Raw genomic sequence first — 26,534 nt, forward strand, 5'->3', positions numbered from 1 at the left:
TCCATTTACACGTGCTCTCTCTCCATCTACACGTGCTCTCTCTCCATCTACATGAGCTCTCTCCACCTACATGTACTCTCTCCATCTACACGTGCTCTCTCCATCTACACGAGCTCTCTCCATCTACACGTGCTCTCTCTCCATCTACACGTGCTCTCTCTCCATGTACACGTGCTCTCTCCATCTACACATGCTCTCTCCATGTCTATATGAGCTCTCTCCATCTACACGTGCTCTCTCTCCATTTACACGTGCTCTCTCTCCATCTACATGAGCTCTCTCCATCTACCCATGCTCTCTCTCCATGTACACGTGCTCTCTCCATCTACACATGCTCTCTCCATTTCTATATGAGCTCTCTCCATCTACACATGCTCTCTCCATCTACACGTGCTCTTTCTCCATCTACAAGTGCTCTCTCTCCATCTACACGTGCTCTCTCCATCTACACGTGCTCTCTCTCCATCTACATGTGCTCTGTCTCCATCTACACGAGCTCTCTCTCCATCTACACGAGCTCTCTCTCCATCTACACGTGCTCTCTCCATCTACACGTGCTCTCTCTCCATCTCCACAAGCTCTCTCCATCTACACGTGCTCTCTCCATTTACACGTGCTCTCTCTCCATCTACAAGTGCTCTCTCTTTCCATCTACACGAGCTCTCTCCATCTACACGAGCTCTCTCCATCTACACGTGCTCTCCATTTACACGAGCTCTCTCTCCAGCAACACGTGCTCTCTCCATCTACACATGCTCTCTCCATCTACACATCTTCTCCATCTACACGAGCTCTCTCTCCATCAACACGTGCTCTTTCTCCATCTACATGAGCTCTCTCTCCATTTACATGTGCTCTCTCTCCATTTACACGTGCTCTCTCTCCATCTACACGTGCTCTCTCTCCATCTACACCTGCTCTCTCTCTCCATCTACACGAGCTCTCTCTTCATCTACATGTGCTGTCTCTCCATCTACATGTGCTCTCTCCATCTACATGTACTCTCTCCATCTACACGTGCTCTCTCCATCTACACGAGCTCTCTCTCCATCTACACGTGCTCTCTGTCCATCTACTCGTGCTCTCTCTCCATCTACACGAGCTCTCTCCATCTACACGTACTCTCTCCATCTACACGTGCTCTCTCTCCATCTACACGTGCTCTCTCTCCATGTACACGTGCTCTCTCCATCTACACATGCTCTCTCCATGTCTATATGAGCTCTCTCCATCTACACCTGCTCTCTCTCCATTTACACGTGCTCTCTCTCCATCTATACGAGCTCTCTCCATCTACACGTACTCTCTCCATCTACACGTGCTCTCTCTCCATGTACACATGCTCTCTCCATCTACACATGCTCTCTCCATTTCTATATGAGCTCTCCATCTACACATGCTCTCTCTCCATTTACACGTGCTCTCTCCATCTACACGAGCTCTCTCCATCTACACGTGCTCTCTCTCCATTTACACGTGCTCTCTCTCCATCTACACATGCTCTCTCTCCATCTACACCTGCTCTCTCTCCACCTACACGTACTCTCTCCATCTACACGTGCTCTCTCTCCATCTACACGTGCTCTCTCTCCATGTACACGTGCTCTCTCCATCTACACATGCTCTCTCCATGTCTATATGAGCTCTCTCCATCTACACGTGCTCTCTCTCCATTTACACGTGCTCTCTCTCCATCTACATGAGCTCTCTCCATCTACCCATGCTCTCTCTCCATGTACACGTGCTCTCTCCATCTACACATGCTCTCTCCATTTCTATATGAGCTCTCTCCATCTACACATGCTCTCTCTCCATCTACACGTGCTCTTTCTCCATCTACAAGTGCTCTCTCTCCATCTACACGTGCTCTCTCCATCTACACGTGCTCTCTCACCAACTACATGTGCTCTGTCTCCATCTACACGAGCTCTCTCTCCATCTACACGAGCTCTCTCTCCATCTACACGTGCTCTCTCCATCTACACGTGCTCTCTCTCCATCTACACAAGCTCTCTCCATCTACACGTGCTCTCTCCATTTACACGTGCTCTCTCTCCATCTACAAGTGCTCTCTCTTTCCATCTACACGAGCTCTCTCCATCTACACGAGCTCTCTCCATCTACACGTGCTCTCCATTTACACGAGCTCTCTCTCCAGCAACACGTGCTCTCTCCATCTACACATGCTCTCTCCATCTACACATCTTCTCCATCTACACGAGCTCTCTCTCCATCAACACGTGCTCTTTCTCCATCTACATGAGCTCTCTCTCCATTTACATGTGCTCTCTCTCCATTTACACGTGCTCTCTCTCCATCTACACGTGCTCTCTCTCCATCTACACCTGCTCTCTCTCTCCATCTACACGAGCTCTCTCTTCATCTACATGTGCTGTCTCTCCATCTACATGTGCTCTCTCCATCTACATGTACTCTCTCCATCTACACGTGCTCTCTCCATCTACACGAGCTCTCTCTCCATCTACACGTGCTCTCTGTCCATCTACTCGTGCTCTCTCTCCATCTACACGAGCTCTCTCCATCTACACGTACTCTCTCCATCTACACGTGCTCTCTCTCCATCTACACGTGCTCTCTCTCCATGTACACGTGCTCTCTCCATCTACACATGCTCTCTCCATGTCTATATGAGCTCTCTCCATCTACACCTGCTCTCTCTCCATTTACACGTGCTCTCTCTCCATCTATACGAGCTCTCTCCATCTACACGTACTCTCTCCATCTACACGTGCTCTCTCTCCATGTACACATGCTCTCTCCATCTACACATGCTCTCTCCATTTCTATATGAGCTCTCCATCTACACATGCTCTCTCTCCATTTACACGTGCTCTCTCCATCTACACGAGCTCTCTCCATCTACACGTGCTCTCTCTCCATTTACACGTGCTCTCTCTCCATCTACACATGCTCTCTCTCCATCTACACCTGCTCTCTCTCCACCTACACGTACTCTCTCCATCTACACGTGCTCTCTCTCCATCTACACGTGCTCTCTCTCCATGTACACGTGCTCTCTCCATCTACTCATGCTCTCTCCATGTCTATATGAGCTCTCTCCATCTACACGTGCTCTCTCTCCATTTACACGTGCTCTCTCTCCATCTACACGAGCTCTCTCCATCTACCCGTGCTCTCTCTCCATGTACACGTGCTCTCTCCATCTACACATGCTCTCTCCATTTCTATATGAGCTCTCTCCATCTACACATGCTCTCTCTCCATTTACACGTGCTCTCTCTCCATCTACACATGCTCTCTCTCCATCTACACCTGCTCTCTCTCCACCTACACGAGCTCTCTCCATCTACACGTGCTCTCTCTGCATTTACACGTGCTCTCTCTCCATCTACACATGCTCTCTCTCCATCTACACGAGCTCTCTCCACCTACACGAGCTCTCTCCATCTACACGTGCTCTCTCTCCATTTACACGTGCTCTCTCTCCATCTACACGTGCTCTCTCTCCATCTACATGAGCTCTCTCCACCTACATGTACTCTCTCCATCTACACGTGCTCTCTCCATCTACACGTGCTCTCTCCATCTACACATGCTCTCTCCATGTCTATATGAGCTCTCTCCATCTACACGTGCTCTCTCTCCATTTACACGTGCTCTCTCTCCATCTACATGAGCTCTCTCCATCTACCCATGCTCTCTCTCCATGTACACGTGCTCTCTCCATCTACACGTGCTCTCTCTCCATCTACAAGTGCTCTCTCTTTCCATCTACACGAGCTCTCTCCATCTACACGAGCTCTCTCCATCTACACGTGCTCTCCATTTACACGAGCTCTCTCTCCAGCAACACGTGCTCTCTCCATCTACACATGCTCTCTCCATCTGCACATCTTCTCCATCTACACGAGCTCTCTCTCCATCAACACGTGCTCTTTCTCCATCTACATGAGCTCTCTCTCCATTTACATGTGCTCTCTCTCCATTTACACGTGCTCTCTCTCCATCTACACGTGCTCTCTCTCCATCTACACCTGCTCTCTCTCTCCATCTACACGAGCTCTCTCTTCATCTACATGTGCTGTCTCTCCATCTACATGTGCTCTCTCCATCTACATGTACTCTCTCCATCTACACGTGCTCTCTCCATCTACACGAGCTCTCTCTCCATCTACACGTGCTCTCTGTCCATCTACTCGTGCTCTCTCTCCATCTACACGAGCTCTCTCCATCTACACGTACTCTCTCCATCTACACGTGCTCTCTCTCCATCTACACGTGCTCTCTCTCCATGTACACGTGCTCTCTCCATCTACACATGCTCTCTCCATGTCTATATGAGCTCTCTCCATCTACACGTGCTCTCTCTCCATTTACACGTGCTCTCTCTCCATCTACATGAGCTCTCTCCATCTACCCATGCTCTCTCTCCATGTACACATGCTCTCTCCATCTACACATGCTCTCTCCATTTCTATATGAGCTCTCTCCATCTACACATGCTCTCTCTCCATCTACACGTGCTCTTTCTCCATCTACACCTGCTCTCTCTCCATTTACACGTGCTCTCTCTCCATCTATACGAGCTCTCTCCATCTACACGTACTCTCTCCATCTACACGTGCTCTCTCTCCATGTACACATGCTCTCTCCATCTACACATGCTCTCTCCATTTCTATATGAGCTCTCCATCTACACATGCTCTCTCTCCATTTACACGTGCTCTCTCCATCTACACGAGCTCTCTCCATCTACACGTGCTCCCTCTCCATTTACACGTGCTCTCTCTCCATCTACACATGCTCTCTCTCCATCTACACCTGCTCTCTCTCCACCTACACGTACTCTCTCCATCTACACGTGCTCTCTCTCCATCTACACGTGCTCTCTCTCCATGTACACGTGCTCTCTCCATCTACACATGCTCTCTCCATGTCTATATGAGCTCTCTCCATCTACACGTGCTCTCTCTCCATTTACACGTGCTCTCTCTCCATCTACATGAGCTCTCTCCATCTACCCATGCTCTCTCTCCATGTACACATGCTCTCTCCATCTACACATGCTCTCTCCATTTCTATATGAGCTCTCTCCATCTACACATGCTCTCTCTCCATCTACACGTGCTCTTTCTCCATCTACAAGTGCTCTCTCTCCATCTACACGTGCTCTCTCCATCTACACGTGCTCTCTCTCCATCTACATGTGCTCTGTCTCCATCTACACGAGCTCTCTCTCCATCTACACGAGCTCTCTCTCCATCTACACGTGCTCTCTCCATCTACACGTGCTCTCTCTCCATCTACACAAGCTCTCTCCATCTACACGTGCTCTCTCCATTTACACGTGCTCTCTCTCCATCTACAAGTGCTCTCTCTTTCCATCTACACGAGCTCTCTCCATCTACACGAGCTCTCTCCATCCACACGTGCTCTCCATTTACACGAGCTCTCTCTCCAGCAACACGTGCTCTCTCCATCTACACATGCTCTCTCCATCTACACATCTTCTCCATCTACACGAGCTCTCTCTCCATCAACACGTGCTCTTTCTCCATCTACATGAGCTCTCTCTCCATTTACATGTGCTCTCTCTCCATTTACACGTGCTCTCTCTCCATCTACACGTGCTCTCTCTCCATCTACACCTGCTCTCTCTCTCCATCTACACGAGCTCTCTCTTCATCTACATGTGCTGTCTCTCCATCTACATGTGCTCTCTCCATCTACATGTACTCTCTCCATCTACACGTACTCTCTCCATCTACACGAGCTCTCTCTCCATCTACACGTGCTCTCTGTCCATCTACTCGTGCTCTCTCTCCATCTACACGAGCTCTCTCCATCTACACGTACTCTCTCCATCTACACGTGCTCTCTCTCCATCTACACGTGCTCTCTCTCCATGTACACGTGCTCTCTCCATCTACACATGCTCTCTCCATGTCTATATGAGCTCTCTCCATCTACACCTGCTCTCTCTCCATTTACACGTGCTCTCTCTCCATCTATACGAGCTCTCTCCATCTACACGTACTCTCTCCATCTACACGTGCTCTCTCTCCATGTACACATGCTCTCTCCATCTACACATGCTCTCTCCATTTCTATATGAGCTCTCCATCTACACATGCTCTCTCTCCATTTACACGTGCTCTCTCCATCTACACGAGCTCTCTCCATCTACACGTGCTCTCTCACCATTTACACGTGCTCTCTCTCCATCTACACATGCTCTCTCTCCATCTACACCTGCTCTCTCTCCACCTACACGTACTCTCTCCATCTACACGTGCTCTCTCTCCATCTACACGTGCTCTCTCTCCATGTACACGTGCTCTCTCCATCTACACATGCTCTCTCCATGTCTATATGAGCTCTCTCCATCTACACGTGCTCTCTCTCCATTTACACGTGCTCTCTCTCCATCTACACGAGCTCTCTCCATCTACCCGAGCTCTCTCTCCATGTACACGTGCTCTCTCCATCTACACATGCTCTCTCCATTTCTATATGAGCTCTCTCCATCTACACATGCTCTCTCTCCATTTACACGTGCTCTCTCTCCATCTACACATGCTCTCTCTCCATCTACACCTGCTCTCTCTCCACCTACACGAGCTCTCTCCATCTACACGTGCTCTCTCTGCATTTACACGTGCTCTCTCTCCATCTACACATGCTCTCTCTCCATCTACACCTGCTCTCTCTCCACCTACACGAGCTCTCTCCATCTACACGTGCTCTCTCTCCATTTACACGTGCTCTCTCTCCATCTACACGTGCTCTCTCTCCATCTACATGAGCTCTCTCCACCTACATGTACTCTCTCCATCTACACGTGCTCTCTCCATCTACACGAGCTCTCTCCATCTACACGTGCTCTCTCTCCATCTACACGTGCTCTCTCTCCATGTACACGTGCTCTCTCCATCTACACATGCTCTCTCCATGTCTATATGAGCTCTCTCCATCTACACGTGCTCTCTCTCCATTTACACGTGCTCTCTCTCCATCTACATGAGCTCTCTCCATCTACCCATGCTCTCTCTCCATGTACACGTGCTCTCTCCATCTACACATGCTCTCTCCATTTCTATATGAGCTCTCTCCATCTACACATGCTCTCTCTCCATCTACACGTGCTCTTTCTCCATCTACAAGTGCTCTCTCTCCATCTACACGTGCTCTCTCCATCTACACGTGCTCTCTCTCCATCTACATGTGCTCTGTCTCCATCTACACGAGCTCTCTCTCCATCTACACGAGCTCTCTCTCCATCTACACGTGCTCTCTCCATCTACACGTGCTCTCTCTCCATCTCCACAAGCACTCTCCATCTACACGTGCTCTCTCCATTTACACGTGCTCTCTCTCCATCTACAAGTGCTCTCTCTTTCCATCTACACGAGCTCTCTCCATCTACACGAGCTCTCTCCATCTACACGTGCTCTCCATTTACACGAGCTCTCTCTCCAGCAACACGTGCTCTCTCCATCTACACATGCTCTCTCCATCTACACATCTTCTCCATCTACACGAGCTCTCTCTCCATCAACACGTGCTCTTTCTCCATCTACATGAGCTCTCTCTCCATTTACATGTGCTCTCTCTCCATTTACACGTGCTCTCTCTCCATCTACACGTGCTCTCTCTCCATCTACACCTGCTCTCTCTCTCCATCTACACGAGCTCTCTCTTCATCTACATGTGCTGTCTCTCCATCTACATGTGCTCTCTCCATCTACATGTACTCTCTCCATCTACACGTGCTCTCTCCATCTACACGAGCTCTCTCTCCATCTACACGTGCTCTCTGTCCATCTACTCGTGCTCTCTCTCCATCTACACGAGCTCTCTCCATCTACACGTACTCTCTCCATCTACACGTGCTCTCTCTCCATCTACACGTGCTCTCTCTCCATGTACACGTGCTCTCTCCATCTACACATGCTCTCTCCATGTCTATATGAGCTCTCTCCATCTACACCTGCTCTCTCTCCATTTACACGTGCTCTCTCTCCATCTATACGAGCTCTCTCCATCTACACGTACTCTCTCCATCTACACGTGCTCTCTCTCCATGTACACATGCTCTCTCCATCTACACATGCTCTCTCCATTTCTATATGAGCTCTCCATCTACACATGCTCTCTCTCCATTTACACGTGCTCTCTCCATCTACACGAGCTCTCTCCATCTACACGTGCTCTCTCTCCATTTACACGTGCTCTCTCTCCATCTACACATGCTCTCTCTCCATCTACACCTGCTCTCTCTCCACCTACACGTACTCTCTCCATCTACACGTGCTCTCTCTCCATCTACACGTGCTCTCTCTCCATGTACACGTGCTCTCTCCATCTACACATGCTCTCTCCATGTCTATATGAGCTCTCTCCATCTACACGTGCTCTCTCTCCATTTACACGTGCTCTCTCTCCATCTACATGAGCTCTCTCCATCTACCCATGCTCTCTCTCCATGTACACGTGCTCTCTCCATCTACACATGCTCTCTCCATTTCTATATGAGCTCTCTCCATCTACACATGCTCTCTCTCCATCTACACGTGCTCTTTCTCCATCTACAAGTGCTCTCTCTCCATCTACACGTGCTCTCTCCATCTACACGTGCTCTCTCTCCATCTACATGTGCTCTGTCTCCATCTACACGAGCTCTCTCTCCATCTACACGAGCTCTCTCTCCATCTACACGTGCTCTCTCCATCTACACGTGCTCTCTCCATTTACACGTGCTCTCTCTCCATCTACAAGTGCTCTCTCTTTCCATCTACACGAGCTCTCTCCATCTACACGAGCTCTCTCCATCTACACGTGCTCTCCATTTACACGAGCTCTCTCTCCAGCAACACGTGCTCTCTCCATCTACACATGCTCTCTCCATCTACACATCTTCTCCATCTACACGAGCTCTCTCTCCATCAACACGTGCTCTTTCTCCATCTACATGAGCTCTCTCTCCATTTACATGTGCTCTCTCTCCATTTACACGTGCTCTCTCTCCATCTACACGTGCTCTCTCTCCATCTACACCTGCTCTCTCTCTCCATCTACACGAGCTCTCTCTTCATCTACATGTGCTGTCTCTCCATCTACATGTGCTCTCTCCATCTACATGTACTCTCTCCATCTACACGTGCTCTCTCCATCTACACGAGCTCTCTCTCCATCTACACGTGCTCTCTGTCCATCTACTCGTGCTCTCTCTCCATCTACACGAGCTCTCTCCATCTACACGTACTCTCTCCATCTACACGTGCTCTCTCTCCATCTACACGTGCTCTCTCTCCATGTACACGTGCTCTCTCCATCTACACATGCTCTCTCCATGTCTATATGAGCTCTCTCCATCTACACCTGCTCTCTCTCCATTTACACGTGCTCTCTCTCCATCTATACGAGCTCTCTCCATCTACACGTACTCTCTCCATCTACACGTGCTCTCTCTCCATGTACACATGCTCTCTCCATCTACACATGCTCTCTCCATTTCTATATGAGCTCTCCATCTACACATGCTCTCTCTCCATTTACACGTGCTCTCTCCATCTACACGAGCTCTCTCCATCTACACGTGCTCTCTCTCCATTTACACGTGCTCTCTCTCCATCTACACATGCTCTCTCTCCATCTACACCTGCTCTCTCTCCACCTACACGTACTCTCTCCATCTACACGTGCTCTCTCTCCATCTACACGTGCTCTCTCTCCATGTACACGTGCTCTCTCCATCTACACATGCTCTCTCCATGTCTATATGAGCTCTCTCCATCTAGACGTGCTCTCTCTCCATTTACACGTGCTCTCTCTCCATCTACACGAGCTCTCTCCATCTACCCGTGCTCTCTCTCCATGTACACGTGCTCTCTCCATCTACACATGCTCTCTCCATTTCTATATGAGCTCTCTCCATCTACACATGCTCTCTCTCCATCTACACGTGCTCTTTCTCCATCTACAAGTGCTCCCTCTCCATCTACACGTGCTCTCTCCATCTACACGTGCTCTCTCTCCATCTACATGTGCTCTGTCTCCATCTACACGAGCTCTCTCTCCATCTACACGAGCTCTCTCTCCATCTACACGTGCTCTCTCCATCTACACGTGCTCTCTCCATTTACACGTGCTCTCTCTCCATCTACAAGTGCTCTCTCTTTCCATCTACACGAGCTCTCTCCATCTACACGAGCTCTCTCCATCTACACGTGCTCTCCATTTACACGAGCTCTCTCTCCAGCAACACGTGCTCTCTCCATCTACACATGCTCTCTCCATCTACACATCTTCTCCATCTACACGAGCTCTCTCTCCATCAACACGTGCTCTTTCTCCATCTACATGAGCTCTCTCTCCATTTACATGTGCTCTCTCTCCATTTACACGTGCTCTCTCTCCATCTACACGTGCTCTCTCTCCATCTACACCTGCTCTCTCTCTCCATCTACACGAGCTCTCTCTTCATCTACATGTGCTGTCTCTCCATCTACATGTGCTCTCTCCATCTACATGTACTCTCTCCATCTACACGTGCTCTCTCCATCTACACGAGCTCTCTCTCCATCTACACGTGCTCTCTGTCCATCTACTCGTGCTCTCTCTCCATCTACACGAGCTCTCTCCATCTACACGTACTCTCTCCATCTACACGTGCTCTCTCTCCATCTACACGTGCTCTCTCTCCATGTACACGTGCTCTCTCCATCTACACATGCTCTCTCCATGTCTATATGAGCTCTCTCCATCTACACCTGCTCTCTCTCCATTTACACGTGCTCTCTCTCCATCTATACGAGCTCTCTCCATCTACACGTACTCTCTCCATCTACACGTGCTCTCTCTCCATGTACACATGCTCTCTCCATCTACACATGCTCTCTCCATTTCTATATGAGCTCTCCATCTACACATGCTCTCTCTCCATTTACACGTGCTCTCTCCATCTACACGAGCTCTCTCCATCTACACGTGCTCTCTCTCCATTTACACGTGCTCTCTCTCCATCTACACATGCTCTCTCTCCATCTACACCTGCTCTCTCTCCACCTACACGTACTCTCTCCATCTACACGTGCTCTCTCTCCATCTACACGTGCTCTCTCTCCATGTACACGTGCTCTCTCCATCTACACATGCTCTCTCCATGTCTATATGAGCTCTCTCCATCTACACGTGCTCTCTCTCCATTTACACGTGCTCTCTCTCCATCTACACGAGCTCTCTCCATCTACCCGTGCTCTCTCTCCATGTACACGTGCTCTCTCCATCTACACATGCTCTCTCCATTTCTATATGAGCTCTCTCCATCTACACATGCTCTCTCTCCATTTACACGTGCTCTCTCTCCATCTACACATGCTCTCTCTCCATCTACACCTGCTCTCTCTCCACCTACACGAGCTCTCTCCATCTACACGTGCTCTCTCTGCATTTACACGTGCTCTCTCTCCATCTACACATGCTCTCTCTCCATCTACACGAGCTCTCTCCACCTACACGAGCTCTCTCCATCTACACGTGCTCTCTCTCCATTTACACGTGCTCTCTCTCCATCTACACGTGCTCTCTCTCCATCTACATGAGCTCTCTCCACCTACATGTACTCTCTCCATCTACACGTGCTCTCTCCATCTACACGTGCTCTCTCCATCTACACATGCTCTCTCCATGTCTATATGAGCTCTCTCCATCTACACGTGCTCTCTCTCCATTTACACGTGCTCTCTCTCCATCTACATGAGCTCTCTCCATCTACCCATGCTCTCTCTCCATGTACACGTGCTCTCTCCATCTACACGTGCTCTCTCTCCATCTACAAGTGCTCTCTCTTTCCATCTACACGAGCTCTCTCCATCTACACGAGCTCTCTCCATCTACACGTGCTCTCCATTTACACGAGCTCTCTCTCCAGCAACACGTGCTCTCTCCATCTACACATGCTCTCTCCATCTACACATCTTCTCCATCTACACGAGCTCTCTCTCCATCAACACGTGCTCTTTCTCCATCTACATGAGCTCTCTCTACATTTACATGTGCTCTCTCTCCATTTACACGTGCTCTCTCTCCATCTACACGTGCTCTCTCTCCATCTACACCTGCTCTCTCTCTCCATCTACACGAGCTCTCTCTTCATCTACATGTGCTGTCTCTCCATCTACATGTGCTCTCTCCATCTACATGTACTCTCTCCATCTACACGTGCTCTCTCCATCTACACGAGCTCTCTCTCCATCTACACGTGCTCTCTGTCCATCTACTCGTGCTCTCTCTCCATCTACACGAGCTCTCTCCATCTACACGTACTCTCTCCATCTACACGTGCTCTCTCTCCATCTACACGTGCTCTCTCTCCATGTACACGTGCTCTCTCCATCTACACATGCTCTCTCCATGTCTATATGAGCTCTCTCCATCTACACCTGCTCTCTCTCCATTTACACGTGCTCTCTCTCCATCTATACGAGCTCTCTCCATCTACACGTACTCTCTCCATCTACACGTGCTCTCTCTCCATGTACACATGCTCTCTCCATCTACACATGCTCTCTCCATTTCTATATGAGCTCTCCATCTACACATGCTCTCTCTCCATTTACACGTGCTCTCTCCATCTACACGAGCTCTCTCCATCTACACGTGCTCCCTCTCCATTTACACGTGCTCTCTCTCCATCTACACATGCTCTCTCTCCATCTACACCTGCTCTCTCTCCACCTACACGTACTCTCTCCATCTACACGTGCTCTCTCTCCATCTACACGTGCTCTCTCTCCATGTACACGTGCTCTCTCCATCTACACATGCTCTCTCCATGTCTATATGAGCTCTCTCCATCTACACGTGCTCTCTCTCCATTTACACGTGCTCTCTCTCCATCTACATGAGCTCTCTCCATCTACCCATGCTCTCTCTCCATGTACACATGCTCTCTCCATCTACACATGCTCTCTCCATTTCTATATGAGCTCTCTCCATCTACACATGCTCTCTCTCCATCTACACGTGCTCTTTCTCCATCTACAAGTGCTCTCTCTCCATCTACACGTGCTCTCTCCATCTACACGTGCTCTCTCTCCATCTACATGTGCTCTGTCTCCATCTACACGAGCTCTCTCTCCATCTACACGAGCTCTCTCTCCATCTACACGTGCTCTCTCCATCTACACGTGCTCTCTCTCCATCTACACAAGCTCTCTCCATCTACACGTGCTCTCTCCATTTACACGTGCTCTCTCTCCATCTACAAGTGCTCTCTCTTTCCATCTACACGAGCTCTCTCCATCTACACGAGCTCTCTCCATCCACACGTGCTCTCCATTTACACGAGCTCTCTCTCCAGCAACACGTGCTCTCTCCATCTACACATGCTCTCTCCATCTACACATCTTCTCCATCTACACGAGCTCTCTCTCCATCAACACGTGCTCTTTCTCCATCTACATGAGCTCTCTCTCCATTTACATGTGCTCTCTCTCCATTTACACGTGCTCTCTCTCCATCTACACGTGCTCTCTCTCCATCTACACCTGCTCTCTCTCTCCATCTACACGAGCTCTCTCTTCATCTACATGTGCTGTCTCTCCATCTACATGTGCTCTCTCCATCTACATGTACTCTCTCCATCTACACGTGCTCTCTCCATCTACACGAGCTCTCTCTCCATCTACACGTGCTCTCTGTCCATCTACTCGTGCTCTCTCTCCATCTACACGAGCTCTCTCCATCTACACGTACTCTCTCCATCTACACGTGCTCTCTCTCCATCTACACGTGCTCTCTCTCCATGTACACGTGCTCTCTCCATCTACACATGCTCTCTCCATGTCTATATGAGCTCTCTCCATCTACACCTGCTCTCTCTCCATTTACACGTGCTCTCTCTCCATCTATACGAGCTCTCTCCATCTACACGTACTCTCTCCATCTACACGTGCTCTCTCTCCATGTACACATGCTCTCTCCATCTACACATGCTCTCTCCATTTCTATATGAGCTCTCCATCTACACATGCTCTCTCTCCATTTACACGTGCTCTCTCCATCTACACGAGCTCTCTCCATCTACACGTGCTCTCTCACCATTTACACGTGCTCTCTCTCCATCTACACATGCTCTCTCTCCATCTACACCTGCTCTCTCTCCACCTACACGTACTCTCTCCATCTACACGTGCTCTCTCTCCATCTACACGTGCTCTCTCTCCATGTACACGTGCTCTCTCCATCTACACATGCTCTCTCCATGTCTATATGAGCTCTCTCCATCTACACGTGCTCTCTCTCCATTTACACGTGCTCTCTCTCCATCTACACGAGCTCTCTCCATCTACCCGTGCTCTCTCTCCATGTACACGTGCTCTCTCCATCTACACATGCTCTCTCCATTTCTATATGAGCTCTCTCCATCTACACATGCTCTCTCTCCATTTACACGTGCTCTCTCTCCATCTACACATGCTCTCTCTCCATCTACACCTGCTCTCTCTCCACCTACACGAGCTCTCTCCATCTACACGTGCTCTCTCTGCATTTACACGTGCTCTCTCTCCATCTACACATGCTCTCTCTCCATCTACACCTGCTCTCTCTCCACCTACACGAGCTCTCTCCATCTACACGTGCTCTCTCTCCATTTACACGTGCTCTCTCTCCATCTACACGTGCTCTCTCTCCATCTACATGAGCTCTCTCCACCTACATGTACTCTCTCCATCTACACGTGCTCTCTCCATCTACACGTGCTCTCTCCATCTACACATGCTCTCTCCATGTCTATATGAGCTCTCTCCATCTACACGTGCTCTCTCTCCATTTACACGTGCTCTCTCTCCATCTACATGAGCTCTCTCCATCTACCCATGCTCTCTCTCCATGTACACGTGCTCTCTCCATCTACACATGCTCTCTCCATTTCTATATGAGCTCTCTCCATCTACACATGCTCTCTCTCCATCTACACGTGCTCTTTCTCCATCTACAAGTGCTCTCTCTCCATCTACACATGCTCTCTCCATCTACACGTGCTCTCTCTCCATCTACATGTGCTCTGTCTCCATCTACACGAGCTCTCTCTCCATCTACACGAGCTCTCTCTCCATCTACACGTGCTCTCTCCATGTCTATATGAGCTCTCTCCATCTACACCTGCTCTCTCTCCATTTACACGTGCTCTCTCTCCATCTACACGTGCTCTCTCCATTTACACGTGCTCTCTCTCCATCTACAAGTGCTCTCTCTTTCCATCTACACGAGCTCTCTCCATCTACACGAGCTCTCTCCATCTACACGTGCTCTCCATTTACACGAGCTCTCTCTCCAGCAACACGTGCTCTCTCCATCTACACATGCTCTCTCCATCTACACATCTTCTCCATCTACACGAGCTCTCTCTCCATCAACACGTGCTCTTTCTCCATCTACATGAGCTCTCTCTCCATTTACATGTGCTCTCTCTCCATTTACACGTGCTCTCTCTCCATCTACACGTGCTCTCTCTCCATCTACACCTGCTCTCTCTCTCCATCTACACGAGCTCTCTCTTCATCTACATGTGCTGTCTCTCCATCTACATGTGCTCTCTCCATCTACATGTACTCTCTCCATCTACACGTGCTCTCTCCATCTACACGAGCTCTCTCTCCATCTACACGTGCTCTCTGTCCATCTACTCGTGCTCTCTCTCCATCTACACGAGCTCTCTCCATCTACACGTACTCTCTCCATCTACACGTGCTCTCTCTCCATCTACACGTGCTCTCTCTCCATGTACACATGCTCTCTCCATCTACACATGCTCTCTCCATTTCTATATGAGCTCTCCATCTACACATGCTCTCTCTCCATTTACACGTGCTCTCTCCATCTACACGAGCTCTCTCCATCTACACGTGCTCTCTCTCCATTTACACGTGCTCTCTCTCCATCTACACATGCTCTCTCTCCATCTACACCTGCTCTCTCTCCACCTACACGTACTCTCTCCATCTACACGTGCTCTCTCTCCATCTACACGTGCTCTCTCTCCATCTACACGAGCTCTCTCTCCATCTACACGTGCTCTCTCCATGTCTATATGAGCTCTCTCCATCTACACGTGCTCTCTCTCCATTTACACGTGCTCTCTCTCCATCTGCATGAGCTCTCTCCATCTACCCATGCTCTCTCTCCATGTACACGTGCTCTCTCCATCTACACATGCTCTCTCCATTTCTATATGAGCTCTCTCCATCTACACATGCTCTCTCTCCATCTACACGTGCTCTTTCTCCATCTACAAGTGCTCTCTCTCCATCTACACGTGCTCTCTCCATCTACACGTGCTCTCTCTCCATCTACATGTGCTCTGTCTCCATCTACACGAGCTCTCTCTCCATCTACACGAGCTCTCTCTCCATCTACACGAGCTCTCTCTCCATCTACACGTGCTCTCTGTCCATCTACTCGTGCTCTCTCTCCATCTACACGAGCTCTCTCCATCTACACGTACTCTCTCCATCTACACGTGCTCTCTCTCCATCTACACGTGCTCTCTCTCCATGTACACGTGCTCTCTCCATCTACACATGCTCTCTCCATGTCTATATGAGCTCTCTCCATCTACACCTGCTCTCTCTCCATTTACACGTGCTCTCTCTCCATCTATACGAGCTCTCTCCATCTACACGTACTCTCTCCATCTACACGTGCTCTCTCTCCATGTACACATGCTCTCTCCATCTACACATGCTCTCTCCATTTCTATATGAGCTCTCCATCTACACATGCTCTCTCTCCATTTACACGTGCTCTCTCCATCTACACGAGCTCTCTCCATCTACACGTGCTCTCTCTCCATTTACACGTGCTCTCTCTCCATCTACACATGCTCTCTCTCCAACTACACCTGCTCTCTCTCCACCTACACGTACTCTCTCCATCTACACGTGCTCTCTCTCCATCTACACGTGCTCTCTCTCCATGTACACGTGCTCTCTCCATCTACACATGCTCTCTCCATGTCTATATGAGCTCTCTCCATCTACACGTGCTCTCTCTCCATCTACACGAGCTCTCTCTCCATCTACACGTGCTCTCTGTCCATCTACTCGTGCTCTCTCTCCATCTACACGAGCTCTCTCCATCTACACGTACTCTCTCCATCTACACGTGCTCTCTCTCCATCTACACGTGCTCTCTCTCCATGTACACGTGCTCTCTCCATCTACACATGCTCTCTCCATGTCTATATGAGCTCTCTCCATCTACACCTGCTCTCTCTCCATTTACACGTGCTCTCTCTCCATCTATACGAGCTCTCTCCATCTACACGTACTCTCTCCATCTACACGTGCTCTCTCTCCATGTACACATGCTCTCTCCATCTACACATGCTCTCTCCATTTCTATATGAGCTCTCCATCTACACATGCTCTCTCTCCATTTACACGTGCTCTCTCCATCTACACGAGCTCTCTCCATCTACACGTGCTCTCTCACCATTTACACGTGCTCTCTCTCCATCTACACATGCTCTCTCTCCATCTACACCTGCTCTCTCTCCACCTACACGTACTCTCTCCATCTACACGTGCTCTCTCTCCATCTACACGTGCTCTCTCTCCATGTACACGTGCTCTCTCCATCTACACATGCTCTCTCCATGTCTATATGAGCTCTCTCCATCTACACGTGCTCTCTCTCCATTTACACGTGCTCTCTCTCCATCTACACGAGCTCTCTCCATCTACCCGTGCTCTCTCTCCATGTACACGTGCTCTCTCCATCTACACATGCTCTCTCCATTTCTATATGAGCTCTCTCCATCTACACATGCTCTCTCTCCATTTACACGTGCTCTCTCTCCATCTACACATGCTCTCTCTCCATCTACACCTGCTCTCTCTCCACCTACACGAGCTCTCTCCATCTACACGTGCTCTCTCTGCATTTACACGTGCTCTCTCTCCATCTACACATGCTCTCTCTCCATCTACACCTGCTCTCTCTCCACCTACACGAGCTCTCTCCATCTACACGTGCTCTCTCTCCATTTACACGTGCTCTCTCTCCATCTACACGTGCTCTCTCTCCATCTACATGAGCTCTCTCCACCTACATGTACTCTCTCCATCTACACGTGCTCTCTCCATCTACACGTGCTCTCTCCATCTACACATGCTCTCTCCATGTCTATATGAGCTCTCTCCATCTACACGTGCTCTCTCTCCATTTACACGTGCTCTCTCTCCATCTACATGAGCTCTCTCCATCTACCCATGCTCTCTCTCCATGTACACGTGCTCTCTCCATCTACACATGCTCTCTCCATTTCTATATGAGCTCTCTCCATCTACACATGCTCTCTCTCCATCTACACGTGCTCTTTCTCCATCTACAAGTGCTCTCTCTCCATCTACACATGCTCTCTCCATCTACACGTGCTCTCTCTCCATCTACATGTGCTCTGTCTCCATCTACACGAGCTCTCTCTCCATCTACACGAGCTCTCTCTCCATCTACACGTGCTCTCTCCATGTCTATATGAGCTCTCTCCATCTACACCTGCTCTCTCTCCATTTACACGTGCTCTCTCTCCATCTACACGTGCTCTCTCCATTTACACGTGCTCTCTCTCCATCTACAAGTGCTCTCTCTTTCCATCTACACGAGCTCTCTCCATCTACACGAGCTCTCTCCATCTACACGTGCTCTCCATTTACACGAGCTCTCTCTCCAGCAACACGTGCTCTCTCCATCTACACATGCTCTCTCCATCTACACATCTTCTCCATCTACACGAGCTCTCTCTCCATCAACACGTGCTCTTTCTCCATCTACATGAGCTCTCTCTCCATTTACATGTGCTCTCTCTCCATTTACACGTGCTCTCTCTCCATCTACACGTGCTCTCTCTCCATCTACACCTGCTCTCTCTCTCCATCTACACGAGCTCTCTCTTCATCTACATGTGCTGTCTCTCCATCTACATGTGCTCTCTCCATCTACATGTACTCTCTCCATCTACACGTGCTCTCTCCATCTACACGAGCTCTCTCTCCATCTACACGTGCTCTCTGTCCATCTACTCGTGCTCTCTCTCCATCTACACGAGCTCTCTCCATCTACACGTACTCTCTCCATCTACACGTGCTCTCTCTCCATCTACACGTGCTCTCTCTCCATGTACACGTGCTCTCTCCATCTACACATGCTCTCTCCATGTCTATATGAGCTCTCTCCATCTACACCTGCTCTCTCTCCATTTACACGTGCTCTCTCTCCATCTATACGAGCTCTCTCCATCTACACGTACTCTCTCCATCTACACGTGCTCTCTCTCCATGTACACATGCTCTCTCCATCTACACATGCTCTCTCCATTTCTATATGAGCTCTCCATCTACACATGCTCTCTCTCCATTTACACGTGCTCTCTCCATCTACACGAGCTCTCTCCATCTACACGTGCTCTCTCTCCATTTACACGTGCTCTCTCTCCATCTACACATGCTCTCTCTCCATCTACACCTGCTCTCTCTCCACCTACACGTACTCTCTCCATCTACACGTGCTCTCTCTCCATCTACACGTGCTCTCTCTCCATCTACACGAGCTCTCTCTCCATCTACACGTGCTCTCTCCATGTCTATATGAGCTCTCTCCATCTACACGTGCTCTCTCTCCATTTACACGTGCTCTCTCTCCATCTACATGAGCTCTCTCCATCTACCCATGCTCTCTCTCCATGTACACGTGCTCTCTCCATCTACACATGCTCTCTCCATTTCTATATGAGCTCTCTCCATCTACACATGCTCTCTCTCCATCTACACGTGCTCTTTCTCCATCTACAAGTGCTCTCTCTCCATCTACACGTGCTCTCTCCATCTACACGTGCTCTCTCTCCATCTACATGTGCTCTGTCTCCATCTACACGAGCTCTCTCTCCATCTACACGAGCTCTCTCTCCATCTACACGTGCTCTCTCCATGTCTATATGAGCTCTCTCCATCTACACCTGCTCTCTCTCCATTTACACGTGCTCTCTCTCCATCTACACGTGCTCTCTCCATTTACACGTGCTCTCTCTCCATCTACAAGTGCTCTCTCTTTCCATCAACACGTGCTCTTTCTCCATCTACATGAGCTCTCTCTCCATTTACATGTGCTCTCTCTCCATCAACAAGTGCTCTTTCTCCATCTACATGAGCTCTCTCTCCATTTACATGTGCTCTCTCTCCATTTACATGTGCTCTCTCCATCTACATGAGCTCTCTCCATCTACACGAGCACTCTCTCCATCTACACGTGCTCTCTCTCCATCTACACAAGCTCTCTCCATCTACATGTACTCTCTCCATCTACACGTGCTCTCTCCATCTACACGAGCTCTCTCTCCATCTACACGTGCTCTCTGTCCATCTACTCGTGCTCTCTCTCCATCTACACGAGCTCTCTCCATCTACACGTACTCTCTCCATCTACACGTGCTCTCTCTCCATCTACACGTGCTCTCTCTCCATGTACACGTGCTCTCTCCATCTACACATGCTCTCTCCATGTCTATATGAGCTCTCTCCATCTACACCTGCTCTCTCTCCATTTACACGTGCTCTCTCTCCATCTATACGAGCTCTCTCCATCTACACGTACTCTCTCCATCTACACGTGCTCTCTCTCCATGTACACATGCTCTCTCCATCTACACATGCTCTCTCCATTTCTATATGAGCTCTCCATCTACACATGCTCTCTCTCCATTTACACGTGCTCTCTCCATCTACACGAGCTCTCTCCATCTACACGTGCTCTCTCTCCATTTACACGTGCTCTCTCTCCATCTACACATGCTCTCTCTCCATCTACACCTGCTCTCTCTCCACCTACACGTACTCTCTCCATCTACACGTGCTCTCTCTCCATCTACACGTGCTCTCTCTCCATGTACACGTGCTCTCTCCATCTACACATGCTCTCTCCATGTCTATATGAGCTCTCTCCATCTACACGTGCTCTCTCTCCATTTACACGTGCTCTCTCTCCATCTACACGAGCTCTCTCCATCTACCCGTGCTCTCTCTCCATGTACACGTGCTCTCTCCATCTACACATGCTCTCTCCATTTCTATATGAGCTCTCTCCATCTACACATGCTCTCTCTCCATTTACACGTGCTCTCTCTCCATCTACACATGCTCTCTCTCCATCTACACCTGCTCTCTCTCCACCTACACGAGCTCTCTCGATCTACACGTGCTCTCTCTGCATTTACACGTGCTCTCTCTCCATCTACACATGCTCTCTCTCCATCTACACCTGCTCTCTCTCCACCTACACGAGCTCTCTCCATCTACACGTGCTCTCTCTCCATTTACACGTGCTCTCTCTCCATCTACACGTGCTCTCTCTCCATCTACATGAGCTCTCTCCACCTACATGTACTCTCTCCATCTACACGTGCTCTCTCCATCTACACGAGCTCTCTCCATCTACACGTGCTCTCTCTCCATCTACACGTGCTCTCTCTCCATGTACACGTGCTCTCTCCATCTACACATGCTCTCTCCATGTCTATATGAGCTCTCTCCATCTACACGTGCTCTCTCTCCATTTACACGTGCTCTCTCTCCATCTACATGAGCTCTCTCCATCTACCCATGCTCTCTCTCCATGTACACGTGCTCTCTCCATCTACACATGCTCTCTCCATTTCTATATGAGCTCTCTCCATCTACACATGCTCTCTCTCCATTTACACGTGCTCTCTACATCTACACGAGCTCTCTCCATCTACACGTGCTCTCTCTCCATTCACACGTGCTCTCTCTCCATCTACACCTGCTCTCTCTCCACCTACACGAGCTCTCTCCATCTACACGTGCTCTCTCTCCATTTACACGTGCTCTCTCTCCATCTACACGTGCTCTCTCTCCATCTACACCTGCTCTCTCTCCATCTACACGAGCTCTCTCTCCATCTACATGAGCTCTCTCCACCTACATGTACTCTCTCCATCTACACGTGCTCTCTCCATCTACACGAGCTCTCTCTCCATCTACACGTGCTCTCTCCATGTCTATATGAGCTCTCTCCATCTACACCTGCTCTCTCTCCATTTACACGTGCTCTCTCTCCATCTACACGTGCTCTCTCCATTTACACGTGCTCTCTCTCCATCTACAAGTGCTCTCTCTTTCCATCAACACGTGCTCTTTCTCCATCTACATGAGCTCTCTCTCCATTTACATGTGCTCTCTCTCCATCAACAAGTGCTCTTTCTCCATCTACATGAGCTCTCTCTCCATTTACATGTGCTCTCTCTCCATTTACATGTGCTCTCTCCATCTACATGAGCTCTCTCCATCTACACGAGCACTCTCTCCATCTACACGTGCTCTCTCTCCATCTACACAAGCTCTCTCCATCTACATGTACTCTCTCCATCTACACGTGCTCTCTCCATCTACACGAGCTCTCTCTCCATCTACACGTGCTCTCTGTCCATCTACTCGTGCTCTCTCTCCATCTACACGAGCTCTCTCCATCTACACGTACTCTCTCCATCTACACGTGCTCTCTCTCCATCTACACGTGCTCTCTCTCCATGTACACGTGCTCTCTCCATCTACACATGCTCTCTCCATGTCTATATGAGCTCTCTCCATCTACACCTGCTCTCTCTCCATTTACACGTGCTCTCTCTCCATCTATACGAGCTCTCTCCATCTACACGTACTCTCTCCATCTACACGTGCTCTCTCTCCATGTACACATGCTCTCTCCATCTACACATGCTCTCTCCATTTCTATATGAGCTCTCCATCTACACATGCTCTCTCTCCATTTACACGTGCTCTCTCCATCTACACGAGCTCTCTCCATCTACACGTGCTCTCTCTCCATTTACACGTGCTCTCTCTCCATCTACACATGCTCTCTCTCCATCTACACCTGCTCTCTCTCCACCTACACGTACTCTCTCCATCTACACGTGCTCTCTCTCCATCTACACGTGCTCTCTCTCCATGTACACGTGCTCTCTCCATCTACACATGCTCTCTCCATGTCTATATGAGCTCTCTCCATCTACACGTGCTCTCTCTCCATTTACACGTGCTCTCTCTCCATCTACACGAGCTCTCTCCATCTACCCGTGCTCTCTCTCCATGTACACGTGCTCTCTCCATCTACACATGCTCTCTCCATTTCTATATGAGCTCTCTCCATCTACACATGCTCTCTCTCCATTTACACGTGCTCTCTCTCCATCTACACATGCTCTCTCTCCATCTACACCTGCTCTCTCTCCACCTACACGAGCTCTCTCCATCTACACGTGCTCTCTCTGCATTTACACGTGCTCTCTCTCCATCTACACATGCTCTCTCTCCATCTACACCTGCTCTCTCTCCACCTACACGAGCTCTCTCCATCTACACGTGCTCTCTCTCCATTTACACGTGCTCTCTCTCCATCTACACGTGCTCTCTCTCCATCTACATGAGCTCTCTCCACCTACATGTACTCTCTCCATCTACACGTGCTCTCTCCATCTACACGAGCTCTCTCCATCTACACGTGCTCTCTCTCCATCTACACGTGCTCTCTCTCCATGTACACGTGCTCTCTCCATCTACACATGCTCTCTCCATGTCTATATGAGCTCTCTCCATCTACACGTGCTCTCTCTCCATTTACACGTGCTCTCTCTCCATCTACATGAGCTCTCTCCATCTACCCATGCTCTCTCTCCATGTACACGTGCTCTCTCCATCTACACATGCTCTCTCCATTTCTATATGAGCTCTCTCCATCTACACATGCTCTCTCTCCATTTACACGTGCTCTCTCCATCTACACGAGCTCTCTCCATCTACACGTGCTCTCTCTCCATTCACACGTGCTCTCTCTCCATCTACACCTGCTCTCTCTCCACCTACACGAGCTCTCTCCATCTACACGTGCTCTCTCTCCATTTACACGTGCTCTCTCTCCATCTACACGTGCTCTCTCTCCATCTACACCTGCTCTCTCTCCATCTACACGAGCTCTCTCTCCATCTACATGAGCTCTCTCCACCTACATGTACTCTCTCCATCTACACGTGCTCTCTCCATCTACACGAGCTCTCTCTCCATCTACACGTGCTCTCTGTCCATCTACTCGTGCTCTCTCTCCATCTATACGAGCTCTCTCCATCTACACGTGCTCTCTCCATCTACACGTGCTCTCTCCATGTCTATATGAGCTCTCTCCATCTACACGTGCTCTCTCTCCATTTACACGTGCTCTCTCTCCATCTACACGAGCTCTCTCCATCTACATGTGCTCTCTCTCCATCTACACGAGCTCTTCCATCTACACATGCTCTCTCTCCATTTACACGTGCTCTCTCTCCATCTACACATGCTCTCTCCATCTACACGTGCTCTCTCTCCATGTACACGTGCTCTCTCCATCTTCATGTGCTCTCTCTATGTCTATACGTGCTCTCTCTCCATCTACACGAGCTCTCTCTCCATCTACACGAGCTCTCTGTCCATTTACACGTGCTCTCTCTCCATCTACACGAGCTCTCTCCATCTACACGTGCTCTCTCTCCTTCTACACGTGCTCTCTCTCCATCTACACGTGTTCTCTCAATGTTCATACATGCTCTCTCCATCTACAGCTGCTCTCTCTCCATCTACACGTGCTCTCTCTCCATCCACATGTGCTCTCTCTCCATCTACACGTGCTCTCTCTCAATCTACACGTGCTCTCTCTGTGTCTATACGAGCTCTTTCTGTGTCTATATGAGCTCTCTCAGTGTCTATACGAGCTCTCTCCATGTCTATACGAGCTCTCTCTGTCTATACAAGCTCTCTCAGTCTATATGAGCTCTCTCCATGTCTATACGAGCTCTCTCTGTGTCTATATGAGCTCTCTCTGTGTCTATACGAGCTCTCTCCATGTCTATACGAGCTCTCTCTGTGTCTATACGAGCTCTCTCTGTGTCTATACGAGCTCTCTCCATGTCTATACAAGCTCTCTCAGTGTCTATACGAGCTCTCTGTGTCTATACAAGCTCTCTCCGTGTCTATATGAGCTCTCTCAGTGTCTATACGAGCTCTCTCCATGTCTATACGAGCTGTCTCCGTGTCTATACGAGCTCTCTCCACGTCTATACGAGCTCTCTATTTGTCTATACGAGCTCTCTCCGTGTCTATATGAGCTCTCTCCATGTCTGTAGGAGCTCTCTCTGTATCTATATGTGCTCTCTCTGTGTCTATACGAGCTCTCTCTGTGTCTATACGAGCTCCCTCAGTGTCTATACGTGCTCTCTCAGTGTCTATACGTGCTCTCTCCGTGTCTATACGAGCTCTCTCAGTGTCTATACGAGCTCTCTCCGTGTCTATACGAGCTCTCTCTGTGTCTATACGAGCTCTCTCCGTGTCGATACGAGCTCTCTCTGTGTCTATACATGCTCTCTCCGTGTCGATATGAGCTCTCTCTGTGTCTATACATGCTCTTTCTGTGTCTATGCATGCTCTCTCAGTAGCGATACATGCTCTCTCAGTGTCTATACGTGCTCTCTCCGTGTCTATACGAGCTCTCTCAGTGTCTATACGTGCTCTCTCCATGTCTATACGAGCTCTCTCTGTGTCTATACATGCTCTCTCCGTGTCGATACGAGTTCTCTCCATGTCTATACGAGCTCTCTCTGTGTCTATACGAGCTCTCTCAGTTTCTATACGAGCTCTCTCCGTGTTGATATGAGCTCTCTCTGTGTCTATACATGCTCTCTCTGTGTCTATACATGCTCTCTCAGTAGCGATACATGATCTGTCAGTGGCTATACGAGCTCTCTCTGTGTCTATATGTGCTCTTCCCTGTCTATACGTGCTTTGTCCATTTACATCTCAAGTTCGTGCTTAGCATATGCTGCTCTCAGTCCTGCTGCCTCACCGTTGGCATGAGCTCATGCTTTAGTTTTGCTAACTGTGGTTTTGTCTGAACTTTACGATTAATGAGCCATATACTGACATAACTTCCAGATCTTGGTGATTGACATTGCTTGGATTGAAAGCTGACATTATCTTCTCCAGTGTTCAGATGCACCTCCAGTCCTGCGGGTGATGCCTTTGAAGACGTTATCTCTTTACTCTACTGCCCCTCAGTGTGTCTCTACACAGCTGTGCAGTGAGTTAAATATCTTCTCAAAAATGGCCCAGGATGGAAGCTTACTCCAGAGTTTTTAATGAGATTTTATATGTGAAAAGATACTGCTGTTTCAAAGGTAAATAAGGAGAAGATGGTTGCTTAAGATTGTTTTTCCAGGGTTAGGTAGTGATGATAAGCTCCCACTATCTATTAAATGCTCGCAATGGAGTGCATCTCAAATAGACTCTAACAACCAAGTGCAGATCCTGGCCTTCACATGTGGCTTAGCAACTAATCCTGGCAGAACCTTTCAACTGACAGGAGTAAGGACAAGGATAGGTTATTGGTGCCTTAAAACCAGTCACTTTCAGCAGATGGAGTTTGTCAGCCGTGGTTGGTAACTCACC

The sequence above is a fragment of the Hypanus sabinus genome, chromosome 21 (assembly GCF_030144855.1).
Source record: "Hypanus sabinus isolate sHypSab1 chromosome 21, sHypSab1.hap1, whole genome shotgun sequence".
Lineage (NCBI taxonomy): Eukaryota > Metazoa > Chordata > Chondrichthyes > Myliobatiformes > Dasyatidae > Hypanus > Hypanus sabinus.